Source organism: Aphelocoma coerulescens, chromosome 2 (assembly GCF_041296385.1).
Source record: "Aphelocoma coerulescens isolate FSJ_1873_10779 chromosome 2, UR_Acoe_1.0, whole genome shotgun sequence".
Taxonomy (NCBI): Eukaryota; Metazoa; Chordata; class Aves; order Passeriformes; family Corvidae; genus Aphelocoma; species Aphelocoma coerulescens.
Window position 1 is genome coordinate 164,777,704 of NC_091015.1, and position 8,056 is coordinate 164,785,759.

An 8,056-nucleotide genomic window follows, 5' to 3' on the forward strand; every position below is an offset into this window, starting at 1 on the left:
GCAGGACTGAGCCAGAAAACCTTGAGCTCGAGATGTGCTGTGCCCTGCGAGGATGAAAAGGACAAAGGAACATTTGAAAACCCATGGCAAGGAAGTGGTGGGGACCTTAGGGAGCCAGTCTGTTATCTCTACCTGCTCTGATTTAGCAGTGACCACAAACTTGGAAAGTGGCAGTGGAATGCTCCCAGGGTCATCTGTTCAACTTTTGGGTTTTTTTGCCATATGAGTAACTTAGCCCGGGAGGAAGGACACCTGCAACTTGGAAAATCTGGTATTTGAACCCACAAACCTAAAAAAGGCTTTAGGGAAAGACATCCTCTCCCTGCTCTCTCTCTGCAAACATGTTAATCCTCCTCTCCCATTCCCTTTGTCTGCCTGGTTTGGAGAGATTTGGAAGGGCTCAGGGCAGGGCTGTCTTTTGTTAGACGTGCACAGACCTCAGCAATGCTCTGATCTGGAACAGGGCAGCATAAATCTGATGGATTATCGTAGGAAATGCCACAGTGATGAAAAGCCCTATAGGAACAGGAAAAAAAGAAAGGGCCCCATCTGGGAAGAAAAAAAACCCCAGCAACCACCCTGCTGCCTGCTTACAAGTGATTCCTAAAATTGCTGCCTCTGGAAGAAGCTGGTACACTTGCTGTTGGGTTTTTTTTTCCTTTTATTTTGGAGGGGGTGTGTTCTGTTTTGTTCTCAGCTGTTTACAACTACAGATCCTGTCCTTGCAGCAAGTTCTGTGTGAGGGGCCTCACTGGGGACAAAACCCCCGTTTTTTGGGGAGGTGCCTCATTTTCCTTATGGCTGAAACCATTCCTCTAAGCACTATGTGCAGAAGTGCTCTGGGAAATTTTCAGGAAGAGAAGGAGAGCATCACATGTATGATTTACTGGAAACTGCAATGCCAAAATAATCAATTTTCTCCTGAAAACAAATGGAACAGGGTGCTGGGCAGCAGGATCCAGCTGGCAGTGTTTGTGGTGGTGCTGTGTTTTGCTATTAGGTCATGGACCCTTTTGTCTCCCACCTAGAGCAGAGAAAATCTGCTGAGACCTGAGTCAGGTGGAAACATGATGGTTCAGAAATCCAGTGTGATATTTTCTCTGTCTGGGATGTGATCATAGACAGCACCAGATTGTCACTGCTGGTGAGCTCTTGAACTCACTGAGGAGTGGGCAACAGATGGCATAATGGAGGGAAGACCAAAGCCCTACTCCAGTTTGTGTTCGGCCTCAAAGCAAATTTTGTATCAGGAGCAAAAGCTCAACCTGTCACTGCTGAATCATTCCTTTCCATAACTTCATCTTGGTACTGATAGCTTCGGTCTTTGTTATGTTGGGAGTACTGCAAGGTGCTTTTTGATGTGCCTTTCATGTCACATGGAGGGATTATTTTCTACAAAAGCACTATTACATGAAATAAATAGTGTTAAATTGACTAATGAAAAGGGGATGTGTTTCTGCCTTGGAAAAGGTCCAAACCAAAACAGTAGGAATTACCTGAGGGTAAGCTAATCATGAACCATCAGGTCAGACCAGCAGAACTGGGCTTGTTTAATCTACAGAAGAGATAACAGAAGGCAAACCTGATAACAGCTGTGGAGATGTCTGTGGCAGCTTCCCTGGGAATGGTGGAAGGCGGGTTCATCTCGCAGGGTTTAGTTCATTAACACCAGTCTGGACCAGTTGACCAGCCCAGTTTGTGGTGGTCTCAGTGTAGAGGCTTCCTTTGGGTAAGAGGAATCCTATTGCTTGTGTCTCCTAGGGCAGGGATGTGCAATCAGCATCCCTGTCCTCTGTAATTCAGAGTTAGAGCCACAGCAGCAGCCAGAGGTTCCTCCCACAGTGTTGGAGCCACAGGTTAATCCCATGGCTGTAACACAACCTAAGATGGCACCTTCTTTTGGGCAAATACTGTTGGCTTCTTTAAAGCAAAAATCCAGCCTGCTGTGGTTGCTAAACTGGGCTCTGCTTCTTTGGGTGTCTTTCCATTTTCCAAGAAAAATAAGCTGCAGGCTCTGTATTTTTAGATATGCCATCTGATCATAGTTAGTCATATATCAGACCCAATACTGTGAGTCAAGATGCTGAGCTCCACTGCTGAACTCCCTTGGGCAAGAACCAGCAGCTTGAGCCATCCTGGGTGTATTAATAAATCAGTGTGTTTAAAATAATCTCACACTTCCTTAGGTAAGCTGCTTACAAAGAATAATACAGTTGGGAATTATTAATGCCAGCATCTTAGCAGCTCTCATTCTCTGGGTGAACTTGATACTGTTGTGAGTGGGAGATGAACAGCCCTGGTATGAGACAGATCTAATCTAGGCAGGGGACAGAGGCAGCACGACTCCTCTTCTTTTCCCTCTCCTGCCAGTGACTCTGATTCCTGACGTCTGCCCCTTGCTATTTTAGTCCTGGGTATCCTCTGAGGCGGCTGCTGGTCGGAGTGAGCTTTATGGTGACCCCTTCAAAAAGCATCTGATCAACCTGCCTTGCACAATAGTGCACAAATGTGGAGTCATTGGTGTATTTTAAACCTCTTGCTGGTTTGCTTCAGCCTCCACAAGTCTGTGTCTCTAACACCACCGCAGCCTGCAGACAATTTTCTGTGTGTTTGATCAAAGCAGCGGGAAGCCTCGGAGCTGGTGTGTGAAAAATGGGCTGCATGGTTCCTGAAAGTTTATTTGTTGTGCTACTTTATCACTCTAATGACAATCAATTTATCCACATAATTGGTAGCTGGAGACAGCATAACACAGCTTGGCAGCCTGGATTTTTCTCAGAGATGTATTGCTTGGCATATTCAACCAAGGCAAAAGGAGCCAGCCTGGCTGCCGGGGAACTGCAGCTCTGTGAGTGCCAAGCAGGTGAAACCCAGCATGACAACTCAGCTTTCTCTCTCCATCCTGCCAGAAAAAGACTTTGAGGATAAAGGTGAAGTTGCACCTGTCTGAATATCTTGCTTAAGGTCCCTTCCAACCTGAGCTGTTCTATAATTCTATACTTTTTGAACAAGGGGATACTGATAGGACAAGGGGGAATGGTTTTAAACTAGGAGAGATTTAGATTAGATATGAGGAAGAAATTCTTTACTGTGAAGGTGAGGAGAGTCTGGACCAGGTTGCCCAGAGAAGCTGTAGCTGCCCCATCCCTGGAAATGTTCAAGGCTAGGTTGGACAGGGCTTGGAGCAACTTGGTCCAGTAGATGTTCCTGACCATGGCAGAGGGGTTGGAACTACGTGATCTTTAATGTCCCTTCCAACCCAGACTATTCTGTAATTCTATGATTTTAATGAGCCTGATAAGGCATTGGCCTCTCTGTTGAGATGGGTAATGACCAGTTAGACTGTGATGGGTGCAGGAAAAGGTGTGCTCTGCCTCTTCATTCTGCACTGCTCATGGATCAGCTGCTGGAGTGTGGCCAGGCCAGCAAGAGGGTGATCATACATCCCTGTAAGAGGAGAGGCTGGTTGCACAATAGTGGCTCTGTGTGGTGGAGGTGTGTGACCTCCAGCAATCTCCTGTCCTCTGCACTTGACTGCTAGAAACCTTCATGTCATGCAAGAAGCAGGTTGTCCTACTGAGGCCATCTCAGTGCCCTGTCCTGCTGTGCCCAGGTACCCACTTTACTGCAACCTTCTGAGTTGACCACTGAGAGGACCCTGGTGGGTTACAAATGCCTGTGCTGGTCTCTGTGTGGGTCAGTGTGCTCAGAGCTCAGTGCCATTTCACCTTGCTAATGCCTACCTGCAGCAAACAACCTATTCTGATGTAGGTCTTTGCAGCTGTTTGTAGGTCTGAATGAAACAAAATTTTGGCAAACCTCCGCAGGCATCCCTGCCCTCATCCATGAGGACAAAAACTACTTGTGATAGCCTCACTATGGGGCAGCTCCCCAAAGTGGCCCAAATCTATCTGTCCTGATGTCCCATAGACAGGCTGACAAATTCAGTGCATTCAAAGATGGGAAGCTCTCTGCTGGTGCACCACACTGGAAGCCATAGCCTACATTCTTAGCCTTAGGGGCATTTCCCAGAGCCCCATCTTTTTGGCAGGTATTTGTAGAGAAGGTGGCTGGAGCCATGAAGAGGAAGGGATATTTGACAGTAAATCCTTTTTGCACCAATGTGGAAGAAGCCATCCTTTCTGTTGTGTGATAATGGCTGTAGTGGTGCTTTTCAGGCTGTGACAGATGAGATGCACATCTTTTATGGATTATGTGTAAGAGGTAATAAAGAATTCTGTCCTTCTATGTCTATACACTAATGGTGTATCGATCCCAGTAAATATCATGCTGAGACTGAACAGCAGCATCCCTGGTTAGTGTCGTCCAGATGGGTGACATCATTTCTTTGGTTGTCACAGCCAGCTCAGCCTAATCCCATCTGACCCCCACAGCTTTACTGATCCTTTGCTCTGGCTCTGGGCTTCACTTTTCTATTCCCCTGATTCATGCTTCACCTCAGCACAACTACTTGTGTCTCTGGACTTTGTCATGCTCGGCTGGACTCCTCTGTGCCTCTGGGATTTACTGGATGGGAAGTGTTTCCCTGCTAAGCCATCAGTAGGATTTGCTCAGCTATTTGTGATCCACAAAAAATGTACAGCTAAAACGTACAAATTAAAATGCAAGCTACAAATGAAAAATGGATGAGAGCTAAAAGAGAGAGCAGGAAGAGTCCTTTCAGCATTTACAGATGAGCTGGCTAAAAAGCAGCAGACATTCCTCAGAAGGGGCTGTAGATTTTACCATAGATGTCATGGGATGTTCACTAACATGTATATTTAGGTAATAAGTAGTCTCATCTCCTAAACCTGGTGACTGGACATTTATAGAAACCTGCTGTAATAGCCCAGGGTGGAAAGAAAAATCACAGAATCATAGAATCACAGAATGGTTTGGGTTGCAAGAATCTTAAAGATCATCTAGTTCCACCCTCCTTGTTATGGCAGGGACATCTTCCACTAGACCAGGCTGTTCAAAGCTCCATCCAACCTGGACTTGAAGAACAAAAATGTGCACTTTGAGTGTTTGTTAGCATTACTCCTGTGGGGAATATTTGTCTCCCATTTTAAAAAGGGTCCAGAGGTTTGGATGTCTCTGATTTTCGCATCAAGACTCACATCTTAATGGGTGAGGTTTCTCTGAATGTGCTGAGCACTTGCCTGCTAAACATCCCTCTTTACTTGTCTCCAGCCTGTTAAAATGTGGACAGCCAAAATCCTGTAGCCCTCCTGACAAGCTGGAGTCCAGGGTTTGTTCTTGACCCTCTGAAAGGGGATGCAGGGCCAGGACAGCCTGCATCCCTGTGGGAACCACGTCATCCCAAGGGCATGATGCACTTAAGGGGGAGCAGAGCTGTGGTGGTGTTGTACGTGCGCCTGGTGGGATTTATTGCTTTGTTCAGGAGCCTCCTCCGTTCTGCTTGCTCTGCCCTGGGGAGAACGTGCTGTGAGAGATGTTTCATGTGCAGTTCCTTCCTTGGCCTTTACCTCCTGCTTCAAAATGGGGGAAGAAAGACTTTTAGGGTGCTTTCGGCACCTTTAGGCTCTGTGGGGAGGGAAGAAATGGCTCTGTGTTTTTATCTCAATGCACTGGGGAAATGGGGAAGAAGACTTGAGCAGAGTGAGGGAAAATGCTATGAAACAGATTACTAAAGTAGCTGCTCAATTGCATTGCTAAGTTGCCATGTGTCCTTGTAAGAAAAGATGGGGGGAAGATGGGGATTTTCTTTATAACTGTGGGTTGGCAGAGGTATCTGTGCACAAAGGAGATGGAAAATTTCTCAGTAAAGAGGTTTCGGCCAAAGGGAGGCTTCTGCCCTCACTTGTGCTGGCAGATGCTACAACAGGAAGGTGGTGGGTATTTCTGCCTCCTTTTTCATGCTGCCCAGCTTTCCCCTGCTCAGGGAGGGATTTACAGGGCAAGCTGAGGTGCAGCATTGCATCTAATCATGGGTGACAGAGGCATTTGCCCTGGTGGTTTTCAATTGGTACTGTCACGCGCAAGTAATAGGGATTAAATTTGTATGCCCACTGTGTTATTTCTGAATGGGGGAGTTTTAGCTTTGCAGAAGGAGCTGTCATTTCAGGAAAAGGGCTGGCTTTTTGCTGAAGAAGAACAATTGGCCCTGGCATGTGAGAAATGTTAGAAAAAAAGGTGCCTCCTGTCATCAAAACACAGCTGAAATGAGTCTGAAGAGCCACGTTGCCAATTCCTCACCCTGCCACTGGGTGCAGGCTGTGTAAATACAGGGAGATGCTCCCTCTATGCTGTACTATGTCCCAGTTGGCAGAGACCTGCCAATGGACCTAGTGAGGCCATTCATCCCTTTGAGCCATCCCAGCTCTGGCCCAGCCACTTCTCCCACCCACACAGCAATCAGAATAAGGACATTTCCATATCATTTCCCTGGGGAAAGTTTTCTGCTTCCTAACCTTAAACTATAAAGTTCATTTTGAGCCCTCTCAGATCACTTTTTCATGGCCTGAGTCTAAAAATCCTGTCTAGCTCTGCACCTCTATACAGGGACACTTGTGGGATGCACAGGTGTGCGTGTAGCTGGATTTGACAGAGGTAATCCGAATGTGGAGGCTTACCAGAAATACTCAAGTTTTCATGCAGAATCCCTTCCATGGCTCTTCACTATCCAAATAGATCCGTTCAGTTTATAGAAAACCCAACATTTCCCTAGATGAGATGCTCTTTTCCTTTGCAACAGCTCTAGACTCCCCAGCCCTCCTCTATCCCTCCAGCATCTGGTGTCCAACACTCTCCTTCCTCTCCAGTGCTGTTCCCACCCACTTGGAGCCAAACCTCATCCAAACCCACGTGCTTCGCTCCCGGCCCGGCTTGCAAGGACTCCTATCCCCATCCAGATGCCTCCAAACTCTCAGCCCAGCCGGGATCAGCGCACGCTGCCTTCCCAAGCAGCAGCCGGCGAATCTCCCTCCCTCTCCCCCCTCGCTCCCAGCCCGACACACGCTGCAGTCAGTACTCACACAGCCGGAGTGAGAAAGCTCAGCTGCTGAGCCCTGAGCCCGCTCCAGATTCCTCGAGCGAGTGGCCGTGGGCTCGCTCCCCAGCGCTCAGCGCGGCGCGGGGATGATACAGGAACCAGACCTCTTTGGTTTACTTTTACGTTGACGTCAGTGTATTTTCGAGCCTCCACGGCTCGTTTTGGTAAAAAGGATGTCTTCAGGGGAGAGGGGAGGGGTCGGGAAGGGAGAGGAATGAGGATGAGCTGGAGATGAACTTTTGTGATGTGAGCAGGCAGTGGTGAGAAGTTTTAGGTGCTCATGCTGAAAGAAGAGGTGCTTATGGAAACCAGGTAATCCTGGGTGTATCTCGTCATCTGAACATGAGTACACTGAAGACCTGGCCTGCACACAGAACTTGTAGAAAACTTAGAGTGGCTTGAGTTGGAAGGAACCTTAAAGACCATCTAATTTTAATCCCCTACCATGGGCAGGGACACCTTCCACAAGACCAGGTTGCTCCTATCCAACCTGGCCTTGAACACTTCCAGGGATGGGGCTTCCACAGTTTCTCTGGGCAACCTGGTCCAGTACCTCACTATCTTCAACATAAAGAATTTCCCTCCCCCAGCCCTGTGCACACACTGTGCAGCCAAAGTGTGTGTAGACATTTTTGGAGGGCATGGAAAGGGTTGATACTTGTGAGGGATTTGGAGAACACCATCAGGAAGTGAAACCTGCAAGTGCGATCATTAATAGTGAATTATTCACGGCAGATCAATCACACCTATGTTTAGGGTTTCTTTTGGCCACGAGCAAAGCCAGATGCCTTTGTGTGACCACATAACTTCCAGGAATTCCAGACTAGGGCTTTCATGCCCTAAATGCTGGTAGTTTTTTATTAGGTTTTTGTTGAGTAGTGTGATGCAAACCCTTGAGCACTTGGATCTCAGAGCCTCAGGTAAGGCAAATAGAGAATTTGCCCCAGTGCGGCTGACCAACTGTAATTAAACAATTAAACCTGTGCTCTCTTTGGATCGTTGATCACTTTTCCATGATACATTTGTCCAACTCTTAACACA